The 24,773-nt window shown below is 37.1% G+C and overlaps 1 protein-coding gene across 4 annotated transcripts in view; it reads left to right on the forward strand.

The window, feature by feature from the left end:
* Positions 1 to 24,773, forward strand: part of RNF144B (ring finger protein 144B) — a 236,712-nt gene that overhangs the window by 36,282 nt on the left and 175,657 nt on the right. The window contains exon 1 of one of the 4 annotated variants that reach the window (XM_056823488.1): positions 19,778 to 19,884. The exons of the other annotated variants lie outside the window; for them this stretch is intronic. The gene's annotated coding sequence lies outside the window, so the exon portion shown is untranslated. Of the gene's footprint in view, positions 1 to 19,777; positions 19,885 to 24,773 lie in introns of those variants that run through there. 4 annotated transcript variants of the gene reach the window in all.

The following is a 24,773-nucleotide window of genomic DNA, read 5'->3' on the forward strand; positions in this document are numbered from 1 at the left end:
GTGACCTCAGACATTTCCTAGTTGTGTGACCCTGGGCAAGTCACTTAAACCCTGTTGCCTAGCCCTTATCTCTCTTCTGCTTTAGAACCAATACCCAGTATTGATTCCAAGACACAAGGGTTTAAACAATCTGTTTTACAGATATGAGTGTGGTGGATAAATTGGAGTCAGGGAGAGGGGAGAAGAAAAGCAGGAAGACCAATTAAGAGGTTATTGGAATCCTCTAGCCAAGAGGTGGTGATAGCTTGAACTGAGGTAAAGGCTATAATATGGAAATAAGTAGATTGCTGGAAAAATTTTATACACAATGAAGAGGTAGAATCTATAAGACTTGGCAACTCATTAGATATTGAGGGCAGTGAGAGTGGCAGTGTTGCAAACTTAGGGGTCTGGAAGACCAATTGCGCCTTCAAAAGAATGAAGGAGAGAAATAAAGTCAGTTTCGGACACACTGAGTTTGAGATACCTGTAGGACTTCCCGGTAGAGATGTCCATAAGGAAGGTTGTAATGTAAGACTTGAATTCAGAAGAAATATGAGGGCTGAGTATGTAGATTTGGGAATTATCCCCACAGAAGTGAGTATTGAACCCAAAGGAGCTAGAGATCATTGAGAAGAACAGAGAGAGAAGAGGTCCCTGGAAAGAGCCTTGAAGGATATTCTCACTTAGTAGAGTGAAGGAAGATGATGCTTTAGCAAAGAGACAGAGAAGAAATGGTGACAGGTAGGAGAGAGCAGTATTATAGAAGCCAAAGGAAAAAAGAATATCTAAGAAGGAGAGGATGATGTAGTGTCAGTAGCTTTAGAGTAATCAGGTTGAATGAGGGCCAAGAAGTGGTCCTGGGAGTGGTACTATTATGTCTTGATTTTAAAAAAAGAAAGTAAAGAGAGGGAAGAGGAGTACATTGGGATTGAGGGAAGAAAGAGAAATATGGGGGGAATTATCTCCCATAACCAGAGTATACAAGTAGGCATATATTCAAGCAAGGGTGAGCAGGTGGGAGAAGTAGCAGATACTTCAAACTTATCTGAACTGGTTAAAAGAAGGAACAGTACACATTCCCTTATTAGTTAGGTAAAGAAATATGGTTAACTCAAGAGGGAAATAGGAGGGAAAGAGGAGAAAGGAGGAGAGGAAATTAGAGAGAGAGTATATTAAGGGAGGTATTAGTTCTAAGCAAAACAATCTCTAAGGATGTACAAAAATATTTATAGCTCTCTTTTAAGAGGCAAATGAGAATGTGAGAGGGCAACTATAAACTGGGAAATGAATAAGTTGTTGACATAAATGGGATGAAATACTACTGTGCTGAACCCTAGGCACTATAATGACCAACCATGATTCCAGAAGACTCCTGATAAAGAGGCAAAGGATTCAGAATGAAAAAGGAAGGAAATATTTTTTGGACATGGCCAGTGTATAGATTTAGGAACATGGGTGAATAGATCAGAAACCTTAATTTCCTTCAGAGGCAGCAGAGGGGATCTGATACTTTTGATTTTTGTCACCTATTAGCAGAACAGTAAATCCCAGCTAGGGTTTCATGATATCCCAAGGTTTCCTGCATCACCCCAATTAATTTTCTCTCATCATAACTCATATTTTTCTTTTTAAAATAAATGTATCTTTTAAATACATCTTCTCTTTTAAAAATAAATGTAGGGGGAAGCTAGGTGGTTCAGCAGATTGAAAACCAACCCTAGACATGGGAGGTCCTGGGTTCAAATGTGACCCTTAGAGACTTTCTAGTTGTGCAACCCTGGGCAAGTCACTTAACTCCCATTGCTTAGCCCTTACTACTCTTCTACTTTGGAACCAATACTCAGTATTGATTCTAAGATAGTAGTTTAGGTTTTAAAATATTTTTCTTTTATTTAAATACAATATGTATTTTGCAAAATTCTCAACAGAATTCATCTTTTTTCTTTTAATTCTCATATAAATATGTTATTTATATATGTGAAGGTGTGATTTTATATATATATAAATGTATATATATATATATATATATGTATGTATGTATGTATCCATATGCCACCTGCATTTTTAAGGAAGAAAATAGAATGGAACCACAAAATTAGAAACAATCCAGAGAATTAAAACTTCAGGTGGGCTGACAGGATCAGGCAGTGTTTCTCCTCATTCATTCATTTATTCAGCTGGAATTATGATGTACCTACTGTATACCAGGCATTATGCAAGTTGCTCAGGATACAAAACCAAACATGAAACTCTATCTGTCCTCAGAGGGTCTTCCTAGATTCTTTAAGGGGAAATGACATGTACTGAGAAAATTAAATTTGAACAAATTTTGTTTGCAGGGAGTAGAAGTGAAAAGGTACTAGGAAATGGAGAAGAACATGGTAGGCTCTCTGTCGGAGGTTCATTTGAACTGAAGTTAGAAGGAAGAGTAGAGGTGAGCATTTAGGCAGAAGAATAACCTATGCAAAGACAAGGGGAGGAGAAATAGCAAAACAGACCAGTTTGTCTAGAATTAAAGAATGTTGGAAGGAGAGTAATGTTCAATAAAACTGGAACCATATTGTGGAAGGCAAACAGAGGAGTTTGTTTTAGAGGTGAGAGAGCTCATTATAGTGGAGGAACGCCATGTGCTTTAGGAATAGCTTCATAGCTGTTTGTAGGGTGGATTGGAGAGGGGAGGAGACAGACTGGGATCCCAGGTAGGAGGCTAATGCACTTTTCCAGGACAATTTCTCAGAACATTGTATTCAAATGAGTTTGTTTTGGAAAATTACACTTGTAGCCAGTATTTTGTTTTTATCCTTGTCACTTTCAAATTGATTGAAACATCCATTTCTTTGGGTTAAGTTCTCAAATATGGACACATACATATTCTAAAATAATACAGCACCAAACTATTCCCAGAAAATTCTAGAGAAGATTGTGATAAAAAAGAAAAAAGGACTTTCTGGGTAGTAACCTGCAAGGAAATAAATATAAGGATGTAAAGATAAAAGCGCCTGAAATCAGTGGTTTATGAATATCATAATGGCCATCAATTTTCACTTATTCAAAAGGTGATTATGTTGTCTTGACATTTCAGTGCTTTTCATCATTTCATTCAGAATACAGGGCTGAGGAAGGAAAAGGAGGTGACACACAAATTAGTCAATTCCTAACTTGTCATGCTGAGTAATGGAAGAAGTGAAAAAAAACAAACAACACAATAATGGAAAATACAAGCCCAGAATTTGGAGTTAGAAGTTCTGGGTTTGAATCTCTTATCCCTGTTACTTATTAATAGCATGATCTTGAGCAAGTCATAAAATCATGACCTCTAAGACTCCTTCGAGCACTAAATTTTATAATTTAGGGTAAAAAAAATGTTAGTTGGAAAGTAAAAAGATGGAGGTTATTTGGTTTTGGTTTTATTTTTATAAGAGACAAAAGAGATTTAAATTATCTGGATAATGATTCAGTCCCAATTTCACTCAGACTTTGTTACTATGATGTATAAACATATATAGGCAGCTAACTGGTACAGTGGGGAGTGTGTTGGACCTGGCTGGAGGCAGCAAGACCTGAATTTAAATCAGGCCATAGACCCGTAATAGGGTGACATAAGTGTGATGGTGAGCTAGTCACTTAACCTCAGTTTCCTTAACTGTAAAGTGATAATAATAATAGCACCTCCTTCACAGGATTATTGTGAAAATCACATGAGGTAATCCTTGTATAGTGCTTACCACAATGCCTACTACATATGGGCACTCTATTATTATTATCATTACCTAAAACATTATTTTCACCCTCAAAAACTTATTATCATTATCTAAACAACTATACTACAATGTGGCATATTTGTTTTCCTTCAACCATTCTAATTGATTATATGTGAATATATTATATACCCTTGTTTTATATGGACATACAGATACATTAATATACATGTGTGTAAAACCCACATGTATATGTATTTGACTGTGTGTACACACATATATAGTCACCATACACACACTCATCTATAGATGGATGTTCATAGATGTATGTATGCATGTGTGTGAATATATATATATGTATATATATATTTATACACATATAGCAACTGGAAAATGCAATAGATAGTGTGCTGGGTCTGAAGTCAGGTAGATTCATCTTCCTGAGTTCAAATCTAGCTTCAGAAACATGCTGGTCATGTGACCCTGGGCAAGTTACAACTTCTTATGCCTCAGTTTACTCATCTGTAAAAAGAGCTAGAAAAGGAAATGGCAAAACACTTCTGTATTTTTGCCCAGAAAACCTCATATGGGGTCATGAAGAGTCAAACATGACTGAAACAACTGACCAACAACCACCAATAGTCGAAATAAAGCTGAAGCCCCATAATCTCTCTGTGTGTCAGCAAACCACAATTCTTTGGTCACCTGGCAGGTATGAATGGTATGCATAGTCAAGTATTTCCTCTGACCCATTTTGGGGCTACTAGGTCAGATACAGTAGACTAAGCTAATGGAGAACGTGGATGCCACTGTCTTGGAGCCTTAATTGGGCTGGGTGGGTGAATGAAAAGACTCAAGGAGAGTGGTTCTTAAAAAAGTGTTTAGATTTATTAAAAATGAAAGCCATCCGTAGTTGTCATGATTTTCATTAAGAACACTGATTGGAATAAACTCCTAAGTTTCTAAAACAGCAAGATTGAATGTTTTCTCAATTACTTCTCACTTCGATTAGTTTTCCTTAGAAGTAATTTAATTCCTATGATTTAAGTTTTCTTGGTAGATGTGTTTAAAAATCGTGATTTTTATACATGTCCAAATGAGGTTTAGTAGTAGTAGTAGTAGTCTCTCAGTAATCGAGGATGATGATTGTCTTTGTGCGTTTTTGTGCACAAAGACACTTGTGCGTGAAGATTTAAGTGGAAAAGTCGATGCACAGAGACAGTCCCACTCTTGGCGTTGGAAGCCTGGGTCCAGTGGCACGAAAAGTCATTACACCTGGAGACTTCCTCAGCTGCATTGGATGGCCATGTTGTCTTTTGTGCTCCAACACGCCCTGAGCACTCCACAGTGCTTTGCTGCGTTGCCCTCTCAGCCGTTGAGCCTTCTTGTTGGTTTCTTCTGTCTGTTCCGCTGAAGCAGTCTTCACATGCTGGGTGAGCAAAGCCTTAGTTCACCAGGGGTCCACGACGACCCGATGGCTACCCTCACAAGGTTTAGCCAGCCTGTTGAAGCCGTTGCCCAGGGTGTGGCCACTGCCGCATGCTAGCAGCTGGAATAATTATGCTATTTGAAAATGACCAGCAGGAAAAACTTGAACCTTTCAAAATAGGAAATGTTTTAAAAACTACTGAAAATAGCAACCACTTTTGCTTAATTGCCATTGTATTCATCATGCACACTATTGTTGTTCAGTCATTTCCAACTCTTTGTGGCCCCATTTGGGGTTTTCTTGGCAAAGATACTGGAATGCTTTGCCATTTTCTTCTCCAGCTCATTTTACAGATGAGGAAACTGAGACAAACAAAGTTAAGTGACTTGCCCAGGGTCACATAGCTGGTAAATGCCTGAGACTACATTTGAACTCAAGAAGATGAGTCTTCCTGACTCCGGGCATGACTCTACATCCACTGTGCCACCTAGATGCCCCTATCCTGTACAAAATATTCTTTGTAACGATGCTTCCCCCATCCACTATTTATCTTAACTCATTATGTTCCCAAAGGCAAACTATGATCTTACTGCCTTGTTTCTGCCTTTTCCATCATTTTCCCAATCTTAGAACTTCAGTTACCTCTAACTCTTTCCCCTTCTCTTCTACTCAATATCTAATCTGTTACCAAACTCTATTGATTCTTCCTTCTCATAGGCAATGAGGAGGCAAATGGATAGAGCCCTAGGTCTAGAGTTCCTATCTGACCACAGACATTTAACTAGCTATGCAACCCTAGACAAGTCACTTAAACACTGTCTGCTTCAGTTTCCTCAACTGCAAAATGAGGATCATAATGGGATGTCCTTGTGAAGATCAAATTAGATACTATTGTAGAGCCCTTAGCCCAGTGCATGGCACATGGTGGGTGCTGAATGTTTGTTTTTCTCTCCCCCCTTCTTGTATACATATTCCTTCTTTTTTATTCTCATTGCCACTATTCTACTCTAATTTAGGTCCTTAACAAGCTTATACCTAGACTATTTTAATAGCCTTCAAACTAGTCATTCAAGGTTTTCTAGTCTCTCTTGCACAACATGAGTTTGTTTATCTTTCTAAAACATAGTTTTAGACTTGTCACTTCATTACTCAGATACCTTTAATGACAACTAGTGAAGTCTAACCTGCTTGTTTGCCAAGCTTGCTGCGGTTGTATGGCTTTAACTGGCTTTCCCACTGTTTCCAAGTTCAAACCCCTTACTTCATTTAGACAGCTTAAGATGAATTTTGTATTTGCATCTTCTTTTCTCCCTACCTGGAATTCTCTTCCTCTTGTCTCTATATTTCCTTAATCTCTCTATCCCTTAAGGCATATCCTAAATATTTGCTTTTTAAAACATCCTGTGCCTCTTTAATCCACAGTGACTGCTTCCTTCTCAGAATTCTTTTGCATTTATTTGGCTGTACATTTTGACACTGATTATATATGTTCTCATATTATTAACTTTTTATGTGTCTTACTTCCTGTCATTTCCCCAAGCAGACAGGAGAGCCTTAACTAGCATTGAGGACTTTGTCTTTGGGTGTCATCGTGAGTGGGGCATTATATAGTGCCTCCTTCTTGTCCTAGGGTGGCATGGTATATATTATGTTATATTATATCACATTATATTATATTATACTGCACATTATATTATATCACATTATGCTATATTACATTATATTGTACTGCTACATTATATCACATTATACTATACTATATTATATTATATTATATTATAGTTACAATATTTTATATCACATTATGCTATATTACATTATATTATACTGCTACATTATATCACATTATACTATATTACATTATATTATAGTTACATTATATTATATCACATTGCACTATATTATACTATATTACATTATATTATTCTGTTATGTTATATTATACTATAGTATATGATTTAATATTACATATTGTTATATTATGTTGTACTTATTATAGGATATGATATGACATGTCTCCTATGGATCTTTCTAAGGGTCAGGCTGCACCTCCTTACATGAATGTGACCATGAGGTGGGCACAATATTCTCTTACTGTGCTACTTGCCAAACCAATTGAAATTGCCTTGAATTTAGTTTCTTCTAGTTATAGCTCTTTTGGACTATCATTTTCTTAAAGGTAGAGACCATAGTTTATAATTCCTTTTAAACATTATAGTTACAGAGTTACTTTTTTAAAGAAATAATGGTTGTTTGAGCTCTCTTTTACAAGACAAAATCTCAGTAATTATCAATTATATTGACTCTTTTTAAACAAATCTGTCAATAGATTTCTGTCACATTCTTAAAGAAGCAATGTATTGTAATAAAATGAGCCCTTGGTTCTACTGTCTCCTGTTCTGTGTCTCTCCGGGGTTCTTCCTCTGCTGGATCTCTTTACTCATTGGACCTCAGGGCAAAGGGTCTCTCCTCTCTGGGCCCTGGTTTTCCCATCTATAAAATACTTTGGGAGGCACGTTCAACAAGATAATCTTTGAATACTCGTAGTCTGTGATTTGATGAACAAACTGAGCTACAATCCTTGAAACACAAAGCAGTTTGAGCCAAGCTTGGACTTGAAAATTCATTGCTGTTCTCACACATATACACATTAATTGGTGCTTTGGCTTCTCCACCTCTGATCCTTCTCCTTCCCCCAGTGAAGTAGGTTAATGGCCAGCACACCCTGGAGGATGTTGACAATAGATCTGAAGTTTTTCACTGATAAAAGTACTGTGTAAGACCAGGAAATAACAATTATCACCTGCCTGTTATTTTTTTCCTTTATGTATTGTTCCTGGGATTGGGGTTGAGGGGGTTGAGGGAAGGCAAGAATGAAGAATTTTCCTAGGTTTCCTTCCCTTGAGGCTGCTGCAACTCTGAGTGGCCTTTTTTCAGGACCTTCTATATCCTTTTCTAAATCAGGAACAATTATAGTGCTTCCCCTTCACGTGTAGAGAAGAAGAGAGCTAAATGAAGCATAAGAATGCATTGAATTCCAAAGGATATTTATCCTACAGCAATAATCTCTTCCACACCCCACAAAGCATCCAAGAAGGAAATATTCTTGTCATCAGGAATATTTTGGATATTGGATTTGAAATTTGAAACCTCTAACACACTGTAAAAATATAGTCCAAGAAATCCCTGCTGAATATAGTTCAAATACTCTGATCAAGGACTCCACAGGGCTTTTCAAATTCTTTGCTCTGTAGTGTTGACTTTTACTTAATACAAATAAACTAGTGGTTGAACTTTGGAAATCTTTCTGTGTAAATGACTGATAATGGTTAATTGTTGGTGAACTTTTGGGTCTTGGGCACTTGGTTTCCTTTCTCCAGAAATAATAATTGCCTTTTAGTTGGCCTTCATTCTATTAAGTCACTGTATTGCAAGCATTCTATGACTTTGCAGATTAGCCTTAGAGAGTTTTAAAAGAAATGGAAGTGAATAGACTTGCCATGGCCATACAACTAATGTGTTAGAGTCAGAATTTGAACCGATTTCTTCCTAGTTCAAGTTCCAAAGCTCTCTCCTCCCTCTAAAGTTTTCTACTTAGGGCTCTCCAAATTATAGTGGAAAGAAAATCTAGATAGAGTTAGAACTGTCCATCATGTTGTGGCCTTGGTCAAGTCATTCACCCTTATTTAATCTTTCTGTGTCTCAGTTTATTCGTCTGTAAAAAAAGGGTTAAGAAAAAGAATCTCTAAACTTGCTTCTTACACAGATGCCCTATGATCTTCAAAAATACAACTGTAAGCAATGGTGACATATTGCCAGTTCATTAAGAAGTCAGTAGACAGAGAAGATAGAAACAATTTCTGATCTATCATAGAGAGTTGACTGTCAAATGCATAGTTCTGAATACATAAAAATTCAATCTGAAATAAATTAAGCTGCTTTTTCTTGTTGCATAGCTCACAGTTTATTTTTTTTTGGTCTAACATTGAGGCCTTCAATAGAAAAGCTGTCTCCTTTTGACATAGGCATGAGTTAGACGTACTCAAGGGCATCACTACAAATGGCATAAAAAAGTATTTCAAGGTGGTCTACTAGTTCTGGGTTGTATTTAGCTACAAGCATCATATGACAGGGCCATTCAGATGCTCTGAATTGTATGGGAAAGAGATGAACAGCTGCATCTGCTATTTCCATTGCTCTCTAAGACCCACCCTAGGATATAGGCATAGAAATATTTGTAATTTTTACAAGGTAGAGGATTTGACATCAATCACACTATTTAGTGAAACTTAGGTGACAAATTCTTGAGCAGATCTTACTGAATTTCCTCTCACTAGGCCCCACACCCCTTTTCACAATTAGATGAAGGTACCTTCCCTTGTCTATCATTATAGTTATTTTGGCTAAATGTGCAGAATAGTCACAAGCTATGTGACTTTGGAAGGAATGGGTCATTCACATATGCCTCAATGCTATTTTTTCTTGTCCAATTTATGTAAAATAGAGGTTTGACTATATATCACTATGTTTTGTAGAGTTTTTGTAGTCACCAAAGAATTAATTTTATGTTATTAAATGTAAAGAAGGAGAGTTCTGTAGCAAATTTGGTGAATATAATCATTTTCTTATACAGCATGGATATGCCCATTGTCTCTTTGTTAAGATGATAAAGATAACTTCTGATTGGTTTCCAGTGTCTGGAGATGGTGATTGGTTTTCTGGGATTTTTAGAAAGATGGACAAGATTCTGGCCCTCTGTGCTAGTTTTTTAAGAGATGCTAATACTTTTCTACCTTTTTTGACTTTTTTTTTTCTGGATTATAGTAAGTAGGAGGTGGGAAGGAGATTTTTTTTTTTCAAATGGTAGCCAGAGCAATGATGGATTATCAAGAATTCTTATAGAGGTAGAAAGCATAAACCTAGGGACTGTAATGAATGATTTATATGTGGGTCCTCCAAATCCTTTGTGCCTTTTGTATTATTATTTTTTGTGAGGTAAAATATCTGATTTCCTCTCTCTGATATGACTTTATTACCTTGAATGCTTATGTGGGAAACTGAAACCTCTGCTCTATCTGTATTTGTGGGAACCTAGATAGGACTGTATTTGGAGTTTTTGCAGACTTCAGAGCCAAACAATAAGTGATCATCAGGAGTTAGCCCCCAAGATTAGACCTCACTTATGTGAACTTGTAGGACCCAGGGCCATGTCTTATCAAAGGTTAGAATAAATTAGTATTGGACTAAATAGGGCATAATCTCAAGTTAATTTTCCTTCTTTCAAGCTTTGAAAACAAAGGTTAAACTTGGTTTTTAAATTGTCTTCATGGATAGGATGTAAAGATTTGTGTAAAGTTTTCATGTGTAGAACAAAAATTGTAATCCTTTCTTTCCATGTGAGTTAGGCTAATTTTTCTATAGAAGATATTGAAACCATCCTTGAGGCTTGGTTGGTTCAGGGAATTGAAGACTCAGATTGTAACGTAATTTCTTTTTCATTTGAGTACATAACAGCCATAAGGAGCTCCATCTACCCCTATTTTCTGATGCCTGGCAGGTAGATAGGCAGCTTGGACAAAGAAGTTTTACTCATCTAAAATGAAGTTGAGGTATTCTCAATTCCTATTCTTGTTGAATATTTTTTTTACTTCTTTGCCCAAGCAAATCTTGTTTGTTCATTTTTTAATGATTTCTTCATTTATTTTAATTTTCAAAAATTTTATTTATTTCAAATTTTACAAAACCAAACAAATCAAGCGTTTTCACATGCAAAGAAAAAGAAGATAGAACACAAATAAAATCACCAATCTCTTGTATGGTTAGCCTACTTTTCTTCACATGTACATACTAAATCCTGTCCATTAGGGTCCCAGCTTCTTCTTGTCCTCTCCACATCACAAAAGATATCCTCAAGGTGGGCAACATGGACATATAAACAGACCCTAAAATATTATTGTTGGGTCTAAGGGTACACACAGTTCTATAACTCTCTTTTGTTCATTGTTGAATGATTTACAAATGTCTCATTTTGTTGTAATATTGAACTTAAACTAAGTTTGAGACTCAAGATCAGCCCAGAACATCATAGATTTCACATGAGCTCAGAAAAGAATAGTAACAGTAGCTAGCATTTATAGAGCACCTACTATGTGCTGGACAGCATGCTAAGCAATTTGTAATTTTTATCTAATTGGATCCTTCTAACAATCCTGGGAGATAGGTGCTATGGTTATCTTCACTTTACAGGGTGAGGAAACTGAAGTGAACAGATTAACTTGCCTAGAGTCATAAAGTTACTAAATATCTGAGGCCAAATTTGAACTCAGGTCTTCCTGACTTTGAGTCCATCTCTCTATCTATTGCACTACCAAGATGCCAATTAAAAAAAAGAAATTAAAGAAGAACAAGAAGTAGAAAGTACAAAATATAGAGAGGTCTAATTAGACCCCAAACTTATTATTTCCTTTTCAGCAGTGCCCATTTCACAGTATTTCTCCATAGTTTTCATAGGTGAAGGCTTTGGGAAGGCCTTTGAATTGTTAGCTATTTAAAGAAAACATTTACACAAACTTTTATAAATGAACACATTAACCCAAATTTATGCTGTGATTTTTGTTTTGGAGTTAATGTGTAGACACACACAACATACAAAAGACAGTTCATATCCTACATTTGTCATCTTTTCTGATGTGATCTTGGGCTAGTTATTTTACTTTGAAGGGTCTCGCTTCCTTTATGAAGCAAGGGGAGAAAACAAGATGATTGTTCAAATCCTTGCCAGTTCAAGATCTGGGATTCTTTGAGATTGTATCAATCTTTTTTATTTTTAAACCTTTCTTTTCTATCTTAGTAACAATTTTAAGACAGAAAGGCAAGGGTGAGGCAAACAGAATGAAGTGACTTTCCTAGGTTCACACAGCTAGGAAGTGTCTGAGATCAGGTCCTCCTGACTCCAGGACTGGAAATCTATCCATTGTGCTATGTAGTTACCCCAAGATTATATCAATTTTAATTATATATGCACCTAATAATCCTGCAAAAAAAAAAAGAAACCCATATTGATTTGTGATTTCATTCCCTTCAGAAGAGTCCACTGGAACTCTCTCATTCCCCTTCATCCTATGCACAAACTTGTCCTCAAGTAAATTCACCACAGGGCACTCATCCAAAGTCATAGAGAGTTTGCTTGCACTTTCATGACATCAGGAGGGATTTCAGAAATCACTCAGGCTGCCTAATTGGCATCTTTTACCTAACTGATCCAAAGACATCTTTTATTCTTATTGTGAGGAGCTCCTCATTGGTTATATATTGCAACATTGGTTATATAGTGCAACCTTCTTGCATCTGTCAAACTCCTCCCTATTATCTCATGAAGGCTAAATAAATTTGTTAGACTCCTTATTTTACAGGGAAATGGCACAATGCAGAGTGCTGGAGTGAGGAAGATACTTACTAGATGTGTGATCATCACACATCGCCTAATCCCTCTTTATCTCAGTTGCCTTATCTATTCTATAAAATAGCAATAATAGTACTTACCTCTCCAAGTTTGTTATGAAGATAAAATGAGATATCTGTAAAATGCTTTGAAAGCCCTAAATCACTACGTAAATGTTTATTATTGTTATTATTATTATTATAAAGCAGCACTGGTAGAATATTGCTGTTAAAAAGAATCCTCTGATTTACCAGAAAAGGTTTTTTGGTTACTAAAAGAACTTTGTTATTTCCTAAAAGCAAATACAGCAATTAAGTATAACAACAACAATACTGCAATAGCCAAAAGGTGTAAAGACCTTATGGAAAGTAAAAAATGACACTAAAGGGACAGCTAGATAGTATAATGGATAGAGACCAGGTCAGGAGGACCTTGGTTCGAATTTGACCTCAGATATTTCCTAGCTATGTGACCTGGGCAAGTCACTTAACCCTCATTACCTAGTCTTTGTTGCTTTTCTGTCTTAGAATTGATACTAAGACAGAAGGTAAGAAGTTTTTTTAAATGACATTAAAGAGGAAATAATAAAAACAATAAATTGCATAAAAAGTTATGAAAATGAAGATACTACATATCAAAATTTATGGGATGTAGCCGAGATAATACTTAGAAGTAAATTTGTAGTACTGAATGTCCATATCAATAAATATAATTAAAAAGAGATAAGGATTGGGACTGGACCTTTGATTTCCTTGATAGTGGGAACTTTTGGAAGGAGTAACTTCCTCTAACAAAGCAGGTCAGCACTTCTCTATAGCTAATAGTTTTAGAGAGTTTTCTAGAACATTTGGAGACTAAAATTCTTGCCCAGGGTAATTCAGCTTGTAAATATTTGCAGTGATATTTAAGACCAAGTCTTCCTGTTTTTGAGTGCTAAAATTCCAACCTTTCAATCAGGAAGAGAGGGATAAAATTTTTTTTAAAAGAACTAATCCATAAGCTAGAGTAAAATAAAAGATAGGGTTAAATAAACATGGAGCAGAAATCAATACAATTAAAAGTAAGAACACAAATGAAATGGTGTGTGCATCTCTTCTTAATAAAAAAGAGCAGCTATGTAGCTCAGTGTATTGAGAGCCAAGCCCAGAGGTGGGAGGTCCTGGGTCCAAATATGATCTCAGACACTTCCTAGCTATGCAACCTTGGGCAAGTCACTTAACCTCCATTGCCTAACTCTTACTTTTCTTCTGCCTTAAAACCAATACACATTACTGATTCTAAGACAGAAAGTAAGAGTTAAAAAAAAAGACTAACAAAGTTGATTAAACAATTAGTAGGATAATTTTTAAAAAAAGAGAACAATCTCAAATCATCAAAATTAAGAACACGAAAAGAGAGATCACCAAAAAAAGAATTTAAAAAATGCACTATAGTACATAGCTCTGTGTTAATAAACTTGAGAATCTAAAAGAAATGAATGAATGAAAAAAATCGTTAAGATCTTACAGTGTGTTAGGAACTATACTAAGCTTTGGGTTTACAAACAAAAAAGCAAACCAATCCCTGCTCTTAACATGCTTATATATTTTTTTAATTTTAAAAAGGTTTATTGATATCTTTTATTTTTTATGCCATCAAAATTTCTCTAGTATCCCTCATTCTCTCCTGCTGAAGAGAGCCATCTCATATAACAAAGAACTAATAAGAAGAGACATATGGGGAAGTGTTGTTAGAAAAGATATTTTGGGCAAGGAAGTCACAGAGATGATGGAGTCATAGAGTAGTTGATTGAGAATTCTTTTCCAGGAAGGATTGTGTGGTTTTTATTTTATAAACCCTTACATTCTGTCTTAGAATCTATACTAAGTATCCTCTCCAAAGCAGAAGAGTGGTAAGGGCTAGGCAATGGCGGTTAAGTGACTTGCCCACGGTCACACAGCTAGGAAGCGTCAGATGAATCCAGAACTTCCTGTCTCTCCATCTGGTTCTCTCTCCACTGAACCATCTCACTGCCCTGGTAGCCTGGTTCTGATAGCTATTTCCTGTAGTAAAAGTAGAAGGGATTATGGGTGGAGAAGAACAGCTGTGTGTGGATCTGATTGTGGCTAGAATGGGTAAAATCTCACCAATAGGAAACACATAATTATCTACAAAAGTATTAAGTATCCAAATTATGAAGCAATGGACAACCTAAATAGGACAATCTCAGGAGAAATAAGAGATTAATAAAGGACAGCCTTATAAAAAATAATGGACCTAGATGGATTCACAAGTGAATTTTTCCAATCTTCTCAAACTCATAAGTAAATCATTTATAAATGGGAGGTAAGAGTTGAAGAAAATTATATAATACATTTTATCAAGAGAAAAAAAATGAAGGCCAAATGACCCATCATTAGATGCAGAGAAATCCCTAAATAAAATGCAGTACTCTTTATATTAATTTAAAATAGATTTTCCATAGAGAACTAAGTCAAATTTATAATAATATAGGTCATTTTCCAATTGACAAGTGGTCAAAGGATATGAACAAGAAGTTTACAGATGAAGAAATGAAAGCTATCAATAATTATATGAAAAAATGTTCTAAATACCTCTTGATTAGAGAAATGCAAATGAAAACAACTCTGAGGTACCACCTCACATCATATTGGCCAATATGGCATTAAACAAAAGTGATAAGTGTTGGAGAGGATGTGGCAAAATTGGGACACTAATCCATTGTTGGTGGAGTTGTGAACTGATTCAACCATTCCGGAGGATAATTTGGAACTACAAAAGGGCTATTAAACTATACACACCCTTTTGATTCTGTAATTCTACTTCTATATCTGTGTCCCAAAGAGATCATGAAAAAGGGGGAAAGGACTTGTTTGTGCAAAAATATTTATAGCAGCTCTTTTTTTGTGGTGGCAAAAAATTTAAGAAGATGTTTATCAACTGGGGAATGGCTGAATAAATTATATACGTTCATGATGAAATACTACTGTGCTCTAAGAAACAAAGAGAAGGATGATTTCAGAAAAAGTTGGAAAGACCTACATGAACTGATGCAACGTGAAATAAGCAGAATCAGTAAAACATTGTACACAGTAATAATAATATTGTACCATGTTGAACTGTGATGTACTTAGCTACTCTTAGAAATACAAATGATCCAGGATAAGTCTGAGGGACCTGTGACAAAGAATGCTATCTATCTCCAGAGAAAGAACTGTTGCAGTTTGAGGGCAGATCAAAGCATACTATTTTTCACTTTATTTATGTTTTTATTTCAGAGTTTTGGTTTGAATCTGGCCTTAGGTATGTTATGGGCAAGTTACTGCCTAACCCTTCCTTCCCATGTTCCGCCTTGGAACCAGCGCACTGTATTGATTCCTCTTTTGAAAACTAATTTTATATTCTTTGAACACTTGTTATTGGCACATACATCTTGGGCAGCTAGGTGGCACTGTCGATATTGCCAGGGCTGGGCTCAAGAAGACTCATCTTCTTAATTTCAGATCTGGCTTCATACACTTACTTTTAAAATCTTTATGGGGGCAGTTAGGTGGCTCAGTGGATTGAGAGCCAGCTATGTGACCCTGGGCAAATCACTTATCCCCATTACTCAGCCCTTACTACTCTATCACTTAACTATCTCACTGTTATCACAGAAGGTAAGGATTAAAAAAAAACACTTTATAATATTCATATGTATATACATATATATATTATTGAATAAAGCAGCTGTGAAGCTTATTGGCACTGCCCAACAAAAATTTTAGTCTGAAAATCCATTATGAACTTTTAAACTTTGGGTTAATAGCCAAGTACTCTGTATGAGGAAAATTGTGAAATATTTCATAGTTTTAAGTCTGAAGCCAATTTTTTACTGGCAACCTGTATATTTCCTTCTTTTAAAAAACCCCCATCAAAATGAATATTAATAAAAAAAATCAGAGACAAGCTTTTCAAGAAATAAAACCTGGAAAAGGGGAAACTTTTATAGGTATATCCTGTGTGGTCTTGGGTAAGTCACTTAACTGTTTGCTCAGTTTCCTTATCTGTCAACTGATCTGGAGAAGAAAATGGCAAACAACTCTATTATCTTTGCAAAGAAAATTCCAAATGGAGTCAAGAAGAATTGACTTGATTAGAGAAATGCAAATTAAAACAAATAACCAGTCTCCTATGCCTACTGTAATCACCTGAGGGTCTTACACTTCAGGGTTAGGATCTGTTATAGTTAGTATTATAGGATCTGCAAAGGAATTTGTCTGCTATCCTAATTAGAACCCTGAAGATTTGAAGGCTCTATATACTTGGTACCCCTCCAACACTATGGCTCCCAAATTCCCACCTCCTGCTCTTCTAACACTTGCAATTCATTACCATCTTCTACTGAGGTGAAAATCCCTTACCCTGCTCCCTCTCCTTATACTCTTCCCTGTCCAGCTCAGCCCTATCTTTCCCCAGACCCCATTTCCTCTGCCTTCCCTTTCCTTTTGCTCTCTGGAACTTTCCTCAGTTGTTACAAATTTCTCCCCTATTTTCCATCCTAAGTCCCTTCCTCTTAATCCTCCCATCCTCATTGAAATCCAGCTATCTCCTGCAGACACTATCTCTTGGTCCTCTCTCATCAACATCTCCTATCCTTATCTACACAGGGCTCAGGAAGAGAGTTGGTACACTCCACGTGCCTGGTTGCCATTTTTCAAACTCTCCCAATTTCAGCATCACTCAGTAACTATTTGTGCTTCTTTGAAGTTCACTCCATCAATTCTAGATCCTTGATGCTGCCATCCATGTACTTTCTTCTTTCCTACTATGTCTAATATCTAGTCCACAGTCTTTAATGCTCCAGTTCCCGACACCGTTTAAGCATCTTGAGCTCCCAGTCCTGCAACCTGCCCACCTTCTATGACCTCTACCCCAAGTCTATGTGGGCCATTCACTAGAGAATGCCTTCTCCCTCACCCTTTCTCAACCAGACTTGTCCCAGGTGCTGGAATTCCTAAGCTATGTCTCTGTTATCCAGTTGGTTCCATAGATCATCAGATCAGAGATTTAGAAATGGAAGGCACTTTATCTAGCCCAACTGCTTCCCTTTACAGATAAGGAAACTGAGGGCCAGCAAGGTTAAAATGACTTGTCCAAGATTACCTAAGAGTAATCATTAAAGGTAAAATTTGTAACCAGGTCTGCTGATACCATAGCCAGGGCACTTATATTTTTTATCATTCTGCTTATAGAGGTAGGTGGAATAGTGATTAAAGCACTGGACCTGGAGTCAAAAAGACTCATCTTTCTGAGTTCAAATCTGACCTCAGACACTTACTGCTCTGTGACCTTAGGCAAACCATTTAACTCTGTTTTCCTCAGTTTCTTCATCTGTAAAATGAGCTGGAATTGGAAATGGCAAACCACTCCAGCATCTTTGCCAAGAAAACTCCAAATGGGGCATGAATAATCAGCTATGACTGAAAAAGGACTGAACAAAGATTGTTATCTACTCACTGGGTGTTAGGGAAGAACATGCTTTGTTAACTTTAAAGGGCCACACAAATGCCATATAGGGTTGTAATTTTTTTTTCCTTGCCTAATTTTTGCCAGTAGTTCAGAAAAATGTACATGCCTGGTCACAATGGGAATCCAATAAGGATTGTGAATTAGTAGAATTAGTTGTAATTAATAGAGTTCTATCTTTATGTCTGGAAGTTCATCAAAGTGCATTCCATACGAAAGTATAGATGCGGTCTTAAATCTGGATTTCTCCGTTTGATCTGGGTTAAAATTTTCTCTGTCAACACTAGAGGGCTCCTTAGACTAATAATTCAGGACCATGCATCTATAGCCAAGAAATAAGCATTTTCCATGCTTTATAATGCAACTATTGATCAAATAATTTATAAAATAACCTTGACATATCTAAAATTAGCATTATTTATGTATGAATTGAGAAATATGTAGGAAGAACCTAATCTCAGATTTTCAGAACGGTAACAAGTGTCAAAGGTCATCTTGACTGACCTATTTTCCTGTTCAGAAATCCCTTTTACAGCTTGATAGGTAATCATCTACCCTCTGCCTGGACATCTCTAGTCACAGGAAAGTCATTAGCTTCCAAGGCAACCCATTCCATTGTTGAACAGTTTCTACTGTTAGATTGTTCTTCCTTGTATTGAGTTAAAATCTGTTTCTCTCTAATTTTTAACATTGCCTTCTGGGACCAAGAAAATTCATTGTCTTCTCTAGGAACTGCTATGTTCTGGAAGATCTGAGCTCCCTCAGCCAATGATGTCTGTGTGCCTAAAAGTTGCTAGTGGTTTTGATCAACATTTTTCAGCATTTCCAGGCCCAACTACCTCTTTATTCCATTTTAGAAGGGACAGTGGTAAATGGATTGAGCTGGGTCTTTCTAAGCCTCTCTTAGGCTCTCACAATTTAAAAAATTTAAATTTATTCTTTTATTTCTTACATTAAAATACCCAGATAAGTCCCTCCTTTCCCCCCTCCATTAGAGAAGGCATCATTGACAAAAAGATATGAATATACAAAACTCTGTGTTGCTTATTTCTGTTTATCAGTTCTTTCTCTGGAGGTGGACATACCCAAGTCCATTTTCAAATGATATTTCTGTTGCTGTAGATACTAATCTCTTGGTTCTGCTCCTTTCATTCTTCATAATTTCATCTAGGTCTTTCCATATTTTCTTTTGTGTGTGTTTTAATGAACCTGTTCATCATTTTTTGCAGCACAGTAATATTCCTGCACAATCACATGCTGTGACTTGTTTAACCATTCTCTACACTTCCATAGCAACAAGTGACAGAAGAAGAAAATCTTGAAATGTGACTTACTTAGGTGACAGAAAACTTCCAAGAGAGGAACTCTCCAGAGCTTATGATGTAAGGACAATTAGTGAAAAAACCCCAGGGAATGCGTCTGTCTGTAGGAAGCCTTCCTAGTTCGCCACTGGCTAAATGACTCACTTTAGCTTTGAAAGTTTCACTCCCCTTTGTTTGTTGCTCCCAAGATGCATACTTCAAAATGAAAAGAATCTTCCTTTCTGGGGTTAAACCTTGGAGGCTGTGGTTGCTGGCAAGGCTCAGATTGTAATTTCTTATCACTGGTTGAGATTTGGGGCAATATAACCATTTCATTATTGTTTTTCTTGGTCAAAGATGACCCAATGATCACGTTATGCTTACTTGTGGCAGTGAGTTCTATTTTCGTTTTTACACAGTTCTGCCCTTTTACATCCGGGTGGAGGGCTGAGAGTCCACTGAAGAGTCAGCTACTCATATCAAGACAATCATATGTGGTAGAAAGAGAATTAGAGTAGACATCAGGTAAGGAAACTTGGGTCAAGACCTGGTCTTGACATTATTCCTAACTGAATATTTGACTCTGGAAACATCACATATTATCCTTTGGCTTCATTTTCTTCCTCATCTGCAAATTGACGGAGTTAAATCTAGATCATCTCCAAGGTCCCTCCTACTCTGACATTCAGTGATTCAGTCCTTCTCATTTAGTTTTGAAATTTAAAGCTTATCTTTGAGTTTGATTGTGTGTAATTTAGGAATTCATAATACTTTACACTGGTCATTTGTATTAACATGTGCTAGAAACATGCTAGAACACCATATCTGAAGGCAGGGAGTTCTGAATTCAAATCCAGCTTAAGACACTTACTAGTTGTGAAATTCTGAGCAGGTTATTTAACCCCTGGTTGCCTTGATTTTCTCATCTATAAAATGGAGATAATAATAGCTCTTACCTCCAAGGATTATTTTTAAGATCAAATGAGATAATAATTATATGTCACAGCACAAAAAGTACTATATAAATGTTAGCTATCATTATTATTATTAGAAGCATAGATATAGTTGGACCATGTAGTATCTAGATAGGAAAATGTGTTACCTTTAAGCTCCACATGCTTATAGAAACCATTGGCCACTGAGTTTACCCAGAATCACTCATTACATAATTTCCCTCTTCTTCAGGCTTCTCATTGGTACAATAAGTTCTACTCTATTGACAAGTAATGGACTGTGGACTCTTGCATATTTTCTTCTGTATATATTTCAGAGAGGATGACAGTAATATTGGACCTTGTTAGGTTTTCTACAAAGATGAGGTGACTCAAGCATTCATTCATTCATTTACTCATTCAGCAAACATTTAATCATCAAAGTTATCGATCTTCTTTTGTTTGCCAAGTTTAATTGTTTAAAAAAACCCCAAACCGTTACCTTCTGTTTAAGAATTTCTATTGTATAATCAGAAACTGCTCCTCAGGACTCTAAATTCCAGTTTCCCATGTTCCTTCTCACGTTAAGTCCTTAAGTTTTGGAAATAAAGTTGTGTGTAGCCCTGCCCCTTGCTTTCTTTTCTTGCAAATGCGACTGGGGAAACTTTTCTTTACTCAGGTTTTTACTTTTGTTCTTTTTATTTCTTTTACTTCAAGTGATTATTAATAAATCTTATAAAAGAATACATGGAGTTATTGGATATTAATTTAAATCTTACACTACAAAGTATTAGTTCCAAGGCAGAAGAGTGATAAAGGCTAGGCAACTGGGAATAAGTGATTTGCCCAGGGTCATGCATCTAGGAAGTGTCTGAGGCCACATTAGAACCCATGTCTTCCCTCCTTCTGACATTTCTTTTTTTTTTTTTAACTCTTACCTTCTTGTCTTGGAATCAATACTGTGTATTGGTTCCAAGGCAGAAGAGTGGTAAGGGCTAGGCAATGGGGGTCAAGACTTGCCCAGGGTCACACAGCTAGGATGTGTCTGAGGCTAGATTTGAACCTAAGACTTCCCGTCTTTAGGTCTGGCTCTCAATCCACTGAGCCAACCAGCTGCCCCCTTCTTCTGACATTTCTACAGCATTTGACACTATTGTCTCCTGGAAATTTTTTTTTTCTCATGAAAAACTAGAGTAAAAAATATCCAGGAGACAATAGTGTCAGTTTTTGTTCTAGCGTTAAATGAGTTTTTCTAGTTTTTCTGTCTTGATTCTTCTACTTTTGGTCTGACTGATCCTTCACACTCTCCTAGGTGTACTCCCACAGGCTCTGTCCTAGATTGTTTTCTCTTTCTATACTCTATTACTTTGTGACTTGATTAGCTTTCATGAGTTTAATTTTCATTTGTGAGATGATTCACAGAATTTCAGATCTTGAATTCAAATTATGGCTCTACCACTTATTATCTGGGTAATGTTGAACAAATCACACACTTAGGTTCCTCATCTAAAAAATGAGAATGTTGAACCCTATCACCTCTAACATCACTTTCAATTCTAAGTTTGTGGTATATCTAGCTGTAGTCCCTCTCCTGAGTTCTGATTCCCCATCAACAGATGCCTATTGGGCATTTAAAACTGATGCCCTGGAATCATCTAAAATTCAGCATGGCCAAAGCAGAACTCATTCTCTTTCTCTCCCAAACTCACTGCCCTTCTGGTTTTCTTATTACTATCTCAAGGGCACTACCATTCTTCCAGTCACTTAAGGACCTAACCTTGCTGCTCTCCTCAACTCTTCCCTTCCTCTCATTCCACCTCTCCAGTCAGGTGCCAACTCTTGCCATCCCTACCTCCTCTCAATATCAGTGTCTAACTTCATCCACTGCATCACGAGATATCACTAGTCATCTTGACATCTTCCTTGCCACTGACTTCTGGTGACTCTGGAAGAGAGAGTGAGGCTGAAGATTTTATACAACTCTGCCTCACTTAAATCCAGCTTATGCACAAGCCCAAAGACATCACTGGTGATGCCATTTTGATCTTCTTCTAGTATGAAGGATGACAACCAACCAACCAATCTCTCACTATCTCAATTCTTCCTCTCATTGTTCACACATCCATTACCCTAGTTCAGACGGTCATCATCTTTCAACCTGGATTTTTGCAATAGCTTCCCAAGTGATCTCCTACACTCACATCTTTACCCTGTCCAGTCCGCATTCTTCACAGTGCTGCCAAAATAAACTTTCCTGCAATGTAAAACTACCTATGTTACTCCCCCACTCAAAAAACTGCCCTGGTTCCCTCTTACCTATATGATCAAGCAGAAACTTTTCTGGCATTTAAAGCCCTTCACAAGCAACTTATCATCCTGTTCCTTATGCATGGTATGCCCATTTTCCATCTTGGCACTTGTGTAGCTGACTGTTCTTCATGTCCCACAAGCAATGCACTTCGTCTTAGTCTCTGTCTCTTAGAGTGTCTAGTTTCCATTGTGTAATTAGAATTTTGTACCCCAGGACTCCATTTCCCAGAATCCCACTTTCATCCTCATGTTGTATCCTCACATTTTGGAGATAAAGTTTCTGTAACATCGCCTCTTGACTCTTCTTCCACTAATGCAGTTGGGAAAACTTCTCTTTACTCTGGCTTTTACTTTTGTAATTTTATTTCCTCTACTTCAAGTGATTATTAATGAATCTGATAAAATATACTACTTGGATTTATTGGATATTAATTTAAATCTTACACCATTAAGACCAAGCTTAGTGACGATCTTTTTTTTTGTTTTTGAAAAATTTATTTAGTCAATTTAGAACATTATTCCTTGGTTACAAGAATCACATTCTTTCTCTCCCTCCCTCCCCCCATCCCTTCCCATAGCCAAAGCGCAATTCCATTGGGTATTACTTGTGTCCTTGATCAGAACCTATTTCCATGTTGTTGATGTTTGCATTAGGATGTTCATTTAGAGTCTACCTCCCCAGCCATATCCCCTCGACCCATGTAATCAAGCAGTTGTTTTTCTTCTGTGTTTCTACTCGTAGTGGCCATCTTTTTATCTGAAATCTTTCATGATTCTCCTCCTAGAAATTAGTGCTTTTCCCTTCAAAACTATCTTCTCATTTTTTGTACATAACTAAATTATACAAAATGTCTCCCAGATACATTGTGAGCTCCATAAGGGCAGGAACTATCCCCTCTTATGTTGTTTTGGGCGAGCAGTAGGTGCTTCATAAAGGCTGATTGATGGATTGCAAAGCACTGTTCTGGCACTGGGAATATGAAGAAAAAAAATGAAAACGGTCCTGCCCTCTGGAGTTTACATTCTGTCAGAGTGAGGGGAAAATAGCTTGCCTACGGATAATAAGTACAAAGTCATTTAGGATTCAGTGGAGGGGTGAGGGGGGGTCCTAGCAACTGGGTGGGGGGAAGGTGTGTGTGATCAGGCCGTGCTGAAAGCTCTTTTCTAGAGGTTTCTAAAGTTGCTGCCATTCCTTCTCACTGTCCATGATTCAGTACGTTATTCAAGGGGACTCTTGGATAGGTAGCGGACAACGAGGTGGCACAATGAAGTTAACTCATCCTCTGAATTCAAATCTGGCCTCAGACACTTAGTAGCTCTACGACTCTGCGTAAGTCACTTAACCCAGGTTATCTCAGTTTCCACATTTGTAAAATGAACTGGAGAAGGACATGGCAAACCACTCAGGATCTCTAGCGAGAGAACCTCAAAGGGGGCCACAAAAAGTGGAGCATGACTGAAATGGCCGAACCGCCTTATTTCCTGTGTTCTTGCCACCCTTAATCTGTAGAGGTTGGATGACTTGCCCAAGAGCATCCGGACAAGGAGCCATGAGCTCAGATTCTACCTCTCAGAGGCTAATTAAACCTTTTGGAGCTAATAAAGCCACCCCGTGAGAGTCCCAAGGTGTGTGTGGGGTAGGATCCCAGGCTTTAGAGTTGACAGGAACCAGAGGGATCATCTAATCCAACCTCCTCATTTTATTTTATTTTATTTTATTTTTTAAACTCAAATTTTCTTCTAAATAGTACTATCATAGGATGATAGTATGCCAGAGCCAGGCTCTAAACTTAGTCCCGAAGGAGGAGTTTGGGATGTTTTTTGTCCCTGAAGAGTGCTCCTGTGATTTCCCAGCCCAGGAAGTAGGGAAACCTCAGTGTGGCGATCATAGGGAAGCACAGAAATCACTTATATGGCATGCTTCCACTTGGGGGCAATCATTAGCATGCTAGTATGAATAAGGCAATACAGCAAGTGCTAACATACAAAAATGAGGCTACCTGGGAGGCTAACTGAGTCCTAGAGGAATTAAGACTCTTGCCCAAAGTCATAGAGATAGGATAAAATGGAGCAAAAATTTGACATTGGGGCTCCTAATTCTGGTTTTAGAGCATATCCTCTTATGCCATATCACCTCCAATCCTCCAGGGCTGAGGCTGATTGTGGATTTGC

This window comes from Monodelphis domestica, chromosome 3 (genome assembly GCF_027887165.1).
Source record: "Monodelphis domestica isolate mMonDom1 chromosome 3, mMonDom1.pri, whole genome shotgun sequence".
In the NCBI taxonomy this organism is placed as follows: Eukaryota; Metazoa; Chordata; class Mammalia; order Didelphimorphia; family Didelphidae; genus Monodelphis; species Monodelphis domestica.